The sequence below is a fragment of the Xenopus laevis genome, chromosome 6L (assembly GCF_017654675.1).
Source record: "Xenopus laevis strain J_2021 chromosome 6L, Xenopus_laevis_v10.1, whole genome shotgun sequence".
Taxonomy (NCBI): domain Eukaryota; kingdom Metazoa; phylum Chordata; class Amphibia; order Anura; family Pipidae; genus Xenopus; species Xenopus laevis.
This window is the reverse complement of record NC_054381.1, coordinates 100,260,820-100,274,534: the sequence shown is the minus strand read 5'-3', so window position 1 is coordinate 100,274,534 and position 13,715 is coordinate 100,260,820. Positions and strand designations below refer to the sequence as shown.

At 36.6% G+C, this 13,715-nt stretch overlaps 1 pseudogene; it reads right to left on the bottom strand.

The window, feature by feature from the left end:
• LOC108718534 overlaps positions 1 to 13,715 on the bottom strand; it is a 544,081-nt pseudogene that overhangs the window by 37,464 nt on the left and 492,902 nt on the right.

Sequence of the window (13,715 nt, the reverse complement as noted above, 5' to 3'; positions counted from 1 at the left end):
ATTGGAGGTCAGGGCCCCCCATAAAAAAACATTTGTGGCCAGCCCCCCCCCCATTAAAAAATATTGGTGGCTAGGACCCCACATGAGAAAAAAACATTTGTGGCCAGCCCCCCCCATTAAAAAAAATTGGTGGCCAGCCCCCCCCCCCCCCCACATTGTGAGAAAATTGGTGGCCAGGGCCCCTTAAACATCCATGCCTTCCCAAAGTCAGTAGCTCTCAGAAAGATGGGGGCGTGTGGCATGGCCAGGCCCCCCTACAACTCTCCCCCTGTCCCCTCCTGATGGTACACCATCATTTAGAAAGCCATTCTCTCACATACAACTTCCCAACTTTATCATTACCAGGACGGATTTCTGTTGAGAAGCAGATGTCATATATATTGGGGTGGTCGTGCTAAAGGGGGCACACCCTTATTATTTTTATCTGTGCTAAGGCCCTGCAGTTACTTATTTTAGATGAATTTGGTTTAATACTTTTTGTCCTTCACCAGTCCAGATGTGATACAGGTCACATAATAATAACATTATTTCCTGTACTAAAGGTTACATATTCCTGTTTTACATAATACTATATATGGGTTACAATAGATGTTTTGGGAGAAGCCAAACAGAAAATAAAATAGCCTTTGCTAATGAAGTCAGCTGTGTGTGTATTAAAAGCAATTCATCTTACTAGTAATTATATTAAACAATCCAGACTCCTCTGAATTTTTTAAATGTTTCCTTAGAACAAAGAGATGGAGGCAAAGGCTACAGCTTGTAAGGAGGAATAAAAAAAGAGATATGTGATAAAAATCTGCCTTTCATAGCATGTATGCTGAGGTTAATATAGCCTCTCACTTCAATAGTTCTGGAAATGAAGTCTCTGTGCAAAGGAAAACATCTATACATTGGCTATTTTAAGGGTCAGAGCTTTGGCGATGACTTCATAAAGCACATAAAACAGAATTTTCTGCTGACCCCTTTTGTCTCGAAGAGGGTAGCACTTTACCACACTTGAAAAGGTCTCTTATTATACAAGTGATCAATCTTTTTTTTTTTTGCCAGACTTCTCAGACAGTTCCAAGAAGAACAGGTGGATCAAAGCATGGCATGAATAGAGAAAGTAGAAGAAAATGAACCTATGCATTGCTCAGACTCACTAAGGCGACAGATATAAAGATAGCAGCATGAAAAGGAAGAGAGAGAAAAGTGTCTGTATAAAGTAAAAGCAAGTGAAAAGGCACATTATTAAAAGACATACATTTTACTACAGATAACCCCACTTGCATTGACAGGCTATTTCATTAAAAGAGAATTTGAAGGAAAATACAAAAGGGCTTCATGCATTTCCATTTTTTAAGCATGCCGTAAGTTTTATAAATTTGGTAGCCCGAGCTCATAATTGCAATAGGCTAACAGTAACACACACATTTCTATATACCGGTATGGGATCTGTTTTCCAGAATGCTCAGTACCAAACCTGGATAAATTATTATTATTATTATCATCTCAGTTTGGATCAAGTACAAGGTACTGTTTTATTACTACAGAGAAAAAGAAAATAATTTTAAACAATTTGAATTATTTGGATAAAATGGAGTCTACTATTGATGGGTTCCCGTAATTCGGAGGTTTCTGGATAATGGGCTTCCAGATAACGGATTTCATACCTATACAAAAAACAGCTTTTTAACAAAAAAATTTAAAATAAATGTTCCATCCTACTATGAATTAAGAGGGTACATATGCAGCAAATAGTCACTGCCCCATCCTGCTATGAGTTTTGGGGTCGTTATACATGAAGTTGCCACTGTGCCATGTTAACTGTGAATTCTGTGGGCATTATACATGGAATCGCCACTGTGCCATGCTTTATATTTAATAAAAAATGTTATTTACAAAAATCAGTTTCAATGTCCAATCTATTACTGGGGTGGGGATAAGCAGATAAAAAATAGTCTCTAAGGCTACAAAAGTATTGTTACTGCTAATTTTATTACTTTATTACTTAACTTTGTATTCAGGCACTATTCCTAGTGCAGCCTTTAATTCAAATCAATGTGTGGTTGCTACGGTAATTTAGACCCCAGCAACCAGCTGAAACTGCAAACTGGAGAGTTGCTGAATAAAAAGCTAAATAACTCAAAAGCCACAAAAAATACTGTAAATACCAATGGCAACTTGTATCGGAATATCACGTTCTTCGTCATACTAAAAGTTAATTTAAAGGTGAAAAACACCTTTAAAAAACACTCACACTGTGGGTGGGTTTTGGACAGATAATTATGCAAAACTAATCATGACCTGGACAGATGAAGGGGTTTCTTTGAAATTACTTTAATGTTACAAAGCATATGACTGTTCATCAATCTTGGTACTTGAGTTTCAGACCAATGTATTAAAACCCCAGGAATTTCAAATAATACAAAGCAATGTTTATTAGACTTAGTGACCAGTAGAATAATTCTCATTCTCTAATTGCAGCCTAATCTAATCTGATCTAAACGCTATAGAGACCCCAACTTTCACAATCCTTATCGATGCTATTTTTAGCTGTAAATGGCTCAAATGATTTCAAACTAAACATAACTAAAGTTTTAGATTAGTATTAGACTTCGAACTTACATGTGCAAAATGGAACTAAATAATACAGGCCACATATGTGCAGACTGGCCCACCAGGAAACCAGGAAAACTCCCGGTGGGCCCAGGTGTCAGTAGCCCTCATGCTGCTAAACATTTGGCCTATTTCATGGCCAATCCCTATTTCTATTAGAACAAAGAGGCTAAATAGATGGAATAATAGATTATAGTATTATAGTATGTAAAGAAAAGAGACTAGGAAAATAGAGGCTGAGTAAGGAGAAGAAGAATAATAGTACTGAGAGTGGGCTACTGGTCTAAGGTTTTTTTGGTGTCCCAGTCCAGCACTGTATGTGCCAGTATAATCTCAGTACAGTACACAGGCAAGAGATGGTATACCTACTAAACTGGCAGTGGAGCTACACTTGAATTCAAGTAAAGAAGACAAATACAGACTACAGCTCACTAGGCCTTGGCAAGACACTAAGCTGATAAGATTAAGATAAGGCTGTAAATAAGCAGGCTTAACAAGAGGCATGCAGAAACATGAAATGTTAAGAAAATGCTGAAAAACAACTAAAGAAGAGGAAAACAGAAGTGTACCAAATAAGGCCACCCTTTTCTAACAGAATTGGGTGGAAATGTGCTCTATACCACAGCTATATACACAAGCTCAGTATGGTTTGTAGTTTTGGAGGTAATGTTTTTCCTTAGTCTTTCTGCGCAATCAATCCACAGTGAGGTGGTGCTACTGGCCCTTGGGTGGACTGCAGCTGTGTGTATACTGGATAAACCAATTTATATGTATGAGGTCTGTGTCCCAGATTGTGGACTTGCCTAGGGCAGTCTTTCTCCATAACAGCGGCACTGAAATTACTGTGCCATAGCTTGCTGAGAAAGCTCGGCAATGCCCAGAAAAACACGCACAGCTTCTTTCGCATAACCATGTTACTTTTTTTTTTTAATACATACATTTTTATAAATGAATTTGTATAATTTAAAGTTAGAGAATATTTCCCAATATAATATATTTTTATTATTTGTGGTTCTCTATATAAAGAATGGCAAAAATCAAAAGTTTCTTGACCTGCTAAACAAAATCTGATTGGTGGAATAGAAGCAAATGTTAAGTGCTGACATCTAGCTGTCTCCACAGGTGTAGAATATGTTGTCACTATATAAATACAGGATGATAATAAAGATCTCTCACCCAGAAACCCGATATCCAGAAAGATTCAGAAAGGACATCACCCAAAGAGTAAATTTTAAGCAAATCTAATTTATCAGAAAAGCCCAGGTAGCAATCTTTCTGGATAATAGATCACAAAATTGTTCACACAGACTTCCTCCTTTTGGATCAGTGAAATCAATTTCATCTGCAGTTGCTTTTAAAAACTAAAGCATAGATCTTCCATCTAAAAATATACAGTATAATAAATGCATTTCCTTGTGGCTTGTTATGTTTCCACTTAAAATTCCTGTTAGATCTCAGACGTAATCCTTATAACATTTTATTTATGTTAAACAATTTTGCAGCATTTCAAAAAGGCTAATTTTAAACTTGGAAAAGTGTATGTTCTCTAGAGAGAAAACTTTGATTTGTACAGAACCCTCTACGGTGATTACTAAACATCAGCACATTTGTAAAGTGCCCGATTTCAATATTCATAGCGCAAAAAAAAGGGAGGGGGGGGGGTCCAAAAAAAAGGTTTAAAACAAGAATATGACAAGAAATTAAAAAAAATACAATAAAAAAAGAACTGTCATTGTCTCATTGTGTCATTGATCCTGTAAAGAAACAGCCAAAGCATCACATAGCATTTGAGAAATTACAGTGGCAACTTTTCAAACTCCAGAAACTACAGTTCTTAAAGTGGACCTGTCACCTACACAGAAAAAGCTGCATAATGAAAGTCCTTTGCAGATTAAACATGAAACACAAATAATTTTTTTTCATTAAAACATCCATACCTGTTATAAAGGTGTTTAAATATCTGAGCTGTCAATTAAATATCTGCCCCGCCTCTACGCCTGAGGCATAGAGGTGGGGCAGTCAATTACTTTCACTTTCCATTCAGCACTTCCTAGATGTCACTGCACTTCTTACATTGCCCCATCCCTCCCCAGGCTCTATAATTATGTAGGACAATGTGTCTGGGCATTAGGTTCCCCATTCTCGTGCATACACAAGATTTTGGGTGATACACAATTTATCTTAATAACAGTGTCCACAAAATGGCTGCTGCCTGCTTGGTGTGATAGTGTAACTCCAAGAGTGAAGAAAACAACATTTAAATAATAAATATAGTTTAAAGTAAAGTTTATTTTGCTCAACTAACATGATAGAAAATAATTTGGAATTGTTTCTTAGGGTGACAGGTTTCCTGTTAAGACACTGGTAAGATGCTGTGAGTTGTAGTTCTTTAATAGGTAGATGTTTGGCCTGCATAGGAAACAGTTTGTTAGGTTAGTGTGCCATACAGCTCTTAAAGGGTTATGCTATTTGTCAGTGCAAAGTCCTGCTGAGCCTTTTATTTCTTCCTCAGTAAAGCTTGTGCCAAGACGCCTTTGAGTATATGACTCCTGCTTTCCTCTTCACAATTTGCCTTGAAATTAGCCAAGCCATTGTATATATTTAAGAGAAGCTAGGGAATTTCTGCCCTGGCAGCGGAACATTCTGCAAAACCATTTTTCCCATTAGACTGACTGTACAAGATTCCAGCACTCTGCAATGCCTCCCTTATGGCAGCTCAGATTTAAAAAAAGGAAAGTATTGCAATTGTAAAAGGTTAATTTACACATACAACTAAATAAGAACAGTGTGTTTCAGCTGCAATATAGATGCTAGAGCTGCCATCACCTGAGAAGGCCAAACTTGTGATTTCACTACTGTACCATAATGAATAACATACCCCCCTATTAAGTCATATACAGATAATAAACAGGCATTTCAAGTTTAGAGTTCCAGAGAGATAAAGCTCCCAGCGTTATCTGATTACTTAGGTTACACTGTGACACTGATCATGTAGTAAAATCAATACCATACCATAAGCTACAAGCCAGGAGAATGTAAATGTATTTGGATGCACACAAATTATGTAAAAAATCTAATTATGCAATGTAATACTATTATTAACAGTTGTTATAGCGTGAAGTTTACTTGCTCATGGCCCCTTTAAAGGCTTGCTTATGTGTTATTTTTTTTCTCCCCCCTTCTGGCTCAGAATAATTTCCCCAGTAAATTTTTTTTATTGCACAAGCTGTATATTGGCACAAGCCTAAAATAAATAAATGCAACCTTTTACTATGTGACAGAGCCGTAAGCTTGTAACTTCTTCTGGAGTGTAAGAATATTGTAGATAAGGCGACAGCAAGACCACAAGGGTGTGATATTTTTCACAGTCTCTTCTACATGAACACAGACAAAATGTATGTTAGCTATTGGACTAATTAGCATATACAGTATACCATACAGAGTAATGGCAACTAGTAGTGATGGGCGAATTTGGGGCATTTTGCTTCATTGAAAAATTTGCAAATTTCCCATGAAATTCGCGAAACGGCTCTTTTTGACGTTAGCGTCCATTTTTTTTTGACGCCTGGTGAATTTTCGATAATTTATTCGCCAGTGGCAAATTGTGGGAATTCGCCGCGAATTTGCTCCTGGCGAATAAATTCGCCCATCACAAGCAACGAGTGTTTTTTTGCATTGACATTTTGTAGCTCTTAAGGCATAAGAGAAAATAGGTGACCCCATTCATTTTGGATGGCAAAAACATGGCAGTCTGATCAATAACTATCAAAAAAACTGTTTCAAAACTGCAATTTCCATTCTAAGTCAAATAACAAATGCTCAGAATTGCCCCTCATGTGCCACTGCTCTTAATATGAAAGACTGATTCACTCATATGAACTTGCTTTTGTGACCACCCTGCAGGACTTTCTCATTTCAGAAAACCAAATATTTTATCCAATCAGCCTTTATTAAAATTTCAACTTTATTTACAGTTATGCACAGTTCTCTCTCTCCTTTGTGTAAAACTCAAAAAAGAAGAAAACAAGTAAAGAGACAAGCATTATGCCTAGCACGGACTTATAAAGTGTTAATTATGATAAAATCATTCATATAAATAAGAGTGGCTTTATGGTCTTTAATAGGAGCGTTCGTGTTCCTTCCATCAAACTCAATAGCTTTCACATTGGCACTCTCAGACTTATATAGTAAATATAAAAATGGTACCTTATGGTACCATACCTTATGTCTGATAAAACAACATTTAAACATAAAATAAACCCAATAGGATTATTTTGCCACCAATATGGATTCGTGCAGCTTAGTTTGGATCAAGTACAAGGTACGCTTTCATTATTACAAATAAAAAGGATCAAGTACAAGGTACGGTTTCATTATTAAAAATAAAAAGCTAATCACTTTTAAAAATTAGAATCATTTGCTTAAAATGGAGTCTATAGGTGATGGCCTTCCTGTATTTCAGAGCTTTCAGGATACCGGGTTTCCAGGTAACGGATCCTATAACTGTAGTAGAGCATGATGGCCAGGTCAAAGTGAAATAGTAGGGCTATATTCATCCAATAAACACCACTTAGAAGTTCTTAGTATTAAATGGTTCTTTTTTGGGATGTTTATGTGAATATTTCTATCCATGACATGATTAAAAAATGGAAAGAAATCTCTGGGAACTCTTAACTTTGTTAACTGGAAAACTAAAAATGTGTAAAAATAAATAAATAATGAATAAATAATGAAAGCAAGAAAGAAAGGCTATTAGCTATTAGTTTATAAATAACATGAGTAAAAGTATTTTGTTCTGGAGGATCAGGGACAGAATGAAGCAGCAGTTAGAAAACATTTGATATGACAGTAGAGAAGTATAGAGGAGCAAGGCTAAGGATTTTGGTGTTCTATAAAGACTTTCATTCAAAAGCAGTTTTTCGGTTTCAGCAGATATCCCTTTCATGGAAAAGATCTGTTGCTGCTGTTTGGGTATTGTGGCAGATGAAGATCATTTATACAGTACAGTACATGCTCATAATGACAACTTAAAGACTCAGAAGAAGTGAAATCGTCAGAGAAATAGTGTCCCATATCCTATTATGAATGAAAATAAACTAGAAGTTGAAAGTAATCACTACGGGCGCACAACGGCCTCCCAGTCACCCCTCTCTGTAGCCTAGAGCTCCGATCCTTTCACTAGAAAGGCACTGTCTTGAAAAAAAATCCCTACAGAGCGCAGTGTGTCTTGTATAGATTTACTAGACATATTGCTCATTTCATCTCAAGTCTTGAGGATGCTTTTCTTTTTACTGTCTGCCAGAGCCCATAAAACCACAGCAGCCGTGACATTTACAGCAATAAATGTAATGCTATCTGCTACTTCCCCTGTTATTGTTAACATTTGTTTACCAATTATTGTAAAATTACAGGGGGTGGACGAATGTCGGATAAACAACTGTAAAATGACACGGCGCAGAAGATATTTCCATATTTTCCTTCCATATTTTTAAAACTTTTTTTTTCATTTTGTAAAAAAACATGACCCCAACATTTCTGTAACACAGCACGGACATAAAACGATGCTAAGAAATGTGATACACATTTTCATTTCACACTTCATCAGCTTTTACAACCGTGGCTCAATGAAATGTAAGACAGAACCTGGCAAATTGCCATATTTACCAACTTATAAAATAGGGGTCACGGTATCCTTTTCTAGTGTTTTTTCCTCTCTTCTAATTGTCTCCGCACATTGTATAAAGGGGTACTTAAAGGAGTCTTAAGGCACAAAAATGACTATATTAATTTTTAGCCTGTGGTAATTAAGGCTTAATCTTTATTTCTTTGCAAATCAAGCTTTTCACGGTGAAGGGACTGCGAGATTTAATACCCATAAAACTGGCCTGTCTAAAATAGAAAGGCACCCTTTTGATTTATGTGCATTTAGAGAGTTCTGCTTCCACTCGAGGAAAACACCTAAACATTGCAAAAGCACATTCTCAGGATTTAGGCGCTTGTGCTGAATAGAGCATCATGGATCTCTGCACAAACTCATTTACACATTTATAGACAGGGCTGTAAACATATGAAGCATAACCATGCCCGCTCACCTTTGGAAATTTTAAATAAGAAGAGAATCTCAATGCTATTCACACTCTCAGTCTGAAAGGCACACCAGCGTTCATGCCAACTCCTCGGGGGAAAACATCACTATTGTCAGAGCAGGCCCGGCACAGAAATGCAAAGCAATTTGTGGCTTTCCAGGGATTATATATATCCCTTTACTTAGACTTGGTTTTAAAGGGATTCTAATATGGGATTTTTTATTTTTTTTTTACAAAATGCATCAGTAAATAGCACTCCTTCAGCAGAATCCTGAATTGGAATCTGTTTTTTAAAAGAACGTTTTTTATATTGATTTTGAAATTTGACATGGGACTAGATATGATGTCAGTTTCCCAGGTGCCCCCCAGTCATGTGACTTGTGCTCTGATAAACTTCCATTTACTGCCACACTCCAAGTTGCAATGATATCACACACCCCACCCCTTTCACCCCAGCAGCCCATCAGCAGAACAATGGGAAGTTAAATCAAATAACAGCTCCCTGACACTTGCATTGCTAAAAAATGCTCCCATATAGTGGTAAATATGAGAACAGCACACAATAGTTAAAAGCCAAGTTCAGCTAATTCATATCATGACTCCTTCAGTTACATTGAGTATGAGAAGTAATAGTTTATCTGAAAGCAATTCCATGATGAAGTGCTGGCTCTTTCTGAAGGCACATGACCAGACACAATGACCTGAGATGGCTGCCTACACACCATATTACAACTAAAAAAATACATTTATTGGTTCAAGAAAAAACTTTAAATGGTAGAATCAATTATATGCAATATAAACAGTGTAAATTAGTTATAAAAATTATACCATAAAAATCATGACAGAATCCCTTTAAGGAATCCCTTTCAATTTATTATTTGCATATGTAGATTTATTTCTTTGGCAGTTTTCTTTGGAAGTTTCAAGCAGGGCCAATCATTTCAGAGACCTCAGCAGGGCAGTGTGACAAAATGCAAGGAAAGGTGACTCCAATTATCCAGTCTATAATGAGCTAATTCACCTGCAAAATCTTTAAAGGGAACCACTGTTTCTTAAAATAAACGCATTTGCTTGTGATTTATGTAGTATAGTTTATTTTTCCTAACAAGAATGTTTATTTTTTCAGTCTCAGTTTTTCCTTTGACCGAATTTCTTTTGATTGCCATTGATTAGTCGACTAAAATGCTCCCCAACTTGTCAAGATACATTGTTAATGAAATGCAACAGAAGCCCTGTCTCTTTTCTATAAATCTTTACATCCTGATCCTACTAGGGTCTGGAAAGAGAAACAATTCCTTTACTGAATGTCAAACAGGCCACACAGATTAAACATTAGGATGTAGTCTAAGCTTATTTTGCTCAATCATACAGATCTTTATAGAACGAAGATTCTGGGAAAAAAATCTTGAACAACTAAAAAAGATAATCTGTCCTTTTCAAACATTGAAAAAATGATTAAATACATCAACATAACCACTAAATTAAATAGAAGTATGAAAGAGCGGAAAATACCACGAATGAATGGGGTCCTGCAACTAAACCAGAGCAATTCCCTTTACATATCTGGGATAGATTTAACAGAAGTATGAGGATCACTGAGCACGAAGATCCCCATTAAAGTATAACTTTAGAGTCACAGTTTTAGTGCTTAGAGGCATCATAGAGTCTATTGTATAAACCTGTAGTGCAGCAAACACTTATTTTAGCTTCCCATTAGCATCCTTTGAAGAAACATCAATACTAGATTAACAGATGTATTTTGTCATTTAAATGTGCAAAAATTATTACACAATGGGGCAATACTTAAATACGGCACCCATCCACCTGCAATAAGTGTGACCACTTTATGTTTGTTGATACAAACCAACAATGTGTCTTGTTGGCAAGGATAAATAACAAATATCCTTTAGATAAAGCAAAGAGAAATTGTGCTTGCTCTAACTCACACTGTTATCCCTATATCTTTATGCTTTAGATAAAGGTTGAGGGGTCATTTCTTTTTCTCTTTATTTATTGTGTTTTCCAACAAATACATACATTGTATCTTCATATACTTCTCTAAGGAGTAAGATCTAACATTCACTATAAATCTAACAAAAAAAAAAAGATTTTAAACCTCCCAGGGTAGTTACTACTTAAGATAGTCCTAGACAATATAGGCTTTATGTTTTGGTCTTAGATAGCCAAAGTTTATATGCTTCCTGTATTATTCTTTTCTCTCTCATACCTCTTGGTACTCTTTTTTCATATACTTAGTCAGGGCTGTCCAACAGGTGGCCCGCGACCCCCCCTTGTGTGCCCCCCCACCTACCTGCTGTGTTTGCTTACCATGTGAAAGCTTTAAATGGTATCAGTACAGAGATTACCTGGTGCCTGCATTGTTTAAACCTCAAATTCAGATTTATCCTCTGTATTGTTCACACCTGTGATCCCCCTGCATTGTTCACATTTGTGACACCTCTATTGTTCACACCCCTAAAGCCCTGTACTGTTCATACCTGAGACCCAGACTGAAAGTGCCCACGTTGTTCACACTTTACAACAAAATGCTAATAAGGCACCAGCACTGTATCACTGTATGTAGTACATATTAGAGTGGTCCTGATAGGTTTCCCTGTCTCTTGCTCCATACTCTGCCTGTGTATGACATACTCTGTCTGTGTGTGCCCCGCACTGCCTGTGTGCCTTGCTATGCCTATGTGTGACATTCTCTGCCTGTGTGTGACATACTCTGCCTGTGTGTGCTCCACTCTGCCGATGTGTTCTCTACTCTGCCTGTGTGTGACATACTCTGCCTGTGTGTGACATTCTCTGCCTATGTGTGCCCTGCTCTGCCTGTGGAACATAAGGCTGGTATTTGTTGTTGTTAGCATTTGAAAATAAATTATTGTTAGGGGCCCTACAGTGTTTAATCATGTGCTGGGGGTGCTGTGTTATCCACAGGGGATGAGGAGGCATATGGATTTAAGGGTATGTCTTAATATGACAACTTCTTTCACATATGAGTGGTAAGTGAGCACCAACCATTTGGTTTTTTGGTGTGCTACTACAATTAATGTGGATATGGTCTTGGGATAACATGGGTGTGGTTTAAAAACAGGGAGTGGTCAACACTGGTTTCCATTATCGGCCCTCCACCATGTAGGCCAGAAAAATTTCGTCACTCGATAACACAGAAGTTGGAAAGCACTGTTCTAAGTTATTAGTTACTTCTTGTTGTATTTGGTGGATATATGGAATTTCCTTTTTTTTCGGTTCATAGCTATCAGGAGTTTACAGGTATTTAATACTGGAAACTTATTTGGAAGTTTGTCATGTAGGTTTGGTAGAGGCATAATTTCAATGAATACTCAGGATTATTTATGAGTGGGTTTTAACATGAGAACGGAAAAAGTTCTCCCTGTCACTGAACTGCATTTTTGTATCTCCTTGGAATAGTCATTACAGACTGTAATAAGCAGTGTTTTATTGCTCTTGGGGGAGATACCGCTGGGTTATATAGCTGGGTCAGGATGAAAACCTACCACTGTTTTGTTGCAAAAAGAGCTGATGGTCCTGACAGTTATCCCTTGATGGTTTTTGGTTAAGTCTTAGTACAGTTTGAGACTGATTTCTTCTACCGATGAAAGTGACCTAGACGAGTTGTTGTTGGTGATCAAATCTCACATAGGACATTGATGAATCTACTATTTCAGAGGCCATTTGCAGTAGATTAAAAAGGGTGTTAGTATGGTGTGAACTCCCTTTAATTGCAGCTTTGTTGTGTTGTCCTATGCTGTATTCTGTTGGTTAATAAGAGCTAAATGACCCAAACAGATAGGATTCAGAATATAAGTGGGATGTGATATGTCATTGGAACATTCTGTTGGCATATACATGGTAGGGGCATGCTACTCAAGTGCTTTGTAGGTTAGTAGCAACTGTTGGGAGGTCCAGAGCTGCAAACTTTGTTTAGGAGTTAAGCACATTGTTGCTGGATTTGGGCTAGGATAAGTTTTATTTTCTGCTATATACATAATATTACAAAAAACAACAAATTGAAAGTATGAGTACATTTTTACTTATGTTCTACAGCTTCTGCCCCTAAACAACTTATTCAGAATTAACTCTTCTTTTAATCAACTTTTTGAAAATTTTATGTTATGTCACCTTCTTTCCAACCATCTTTTTGAATGGATACATAACATCTCACACCTTACTCTTGAATCATTCAGCATGAATTCACAGAGCCCACATATATGTCATCTTTACTTTCATTTTGTTCCAATTTTCTATTTCTTTTAGCATTTTTAGATCAGATTTCTGCACTTGCATTTTGTTTTGTATGTGCTGACAAACGTATAAATAAAGAGTTCTTCCACATTTTCTCCTTTATGCTCTCTTTGATATTCTTCTAAAAGGAACAAAATATTTACAATCTTCTTTCACAAATTTTATTTAAGTGAACTTGTTTTTTCTACACAGCTTCTTTTAATTTCCCCCCCAGTAATGTTTAGTTTTGGTAACTGTCTCTCCAGGAATACATACTGATGTTCTTCCATGCATTCTTTTACTCATCTGCTTCAAGCAAATGCAGAGTATAAATTAAAATATTTACAAATTCACTGCACTTAAGTTTACTTTTAAGGGGAACTATCGTAAAAAGGAGGCTCCCTTTCCTAGTAGATGTATTAGAGCTCACTCAAATAACTGATTCCAGTACAAACAAAATCTAACAAAATAACTGCCTTTTGCAGAAATTCTGCATGTAGAGAGACAGGATTTTTGGTGATTTTAATAGAGTGAGCTCTAATACATCTTTTAGGCAAAAGGAGCCCCCCTTAATAGATATAATGTATAATTCATCTGACACCCAACTCCTGAATAAACACAGAATGAGGAGAAACTGATGCTGAGAGAGGGTTAGTGAAGATAAACTTGATTATATCAGAAAAGGTACAGACGTTTTAATTGGCTGTATTTAGAAAACTTCTTATTTAAGTGTGCTGAAGCTAATATTACATTTTCATTTTCATGTACCCCTTTAAGAAA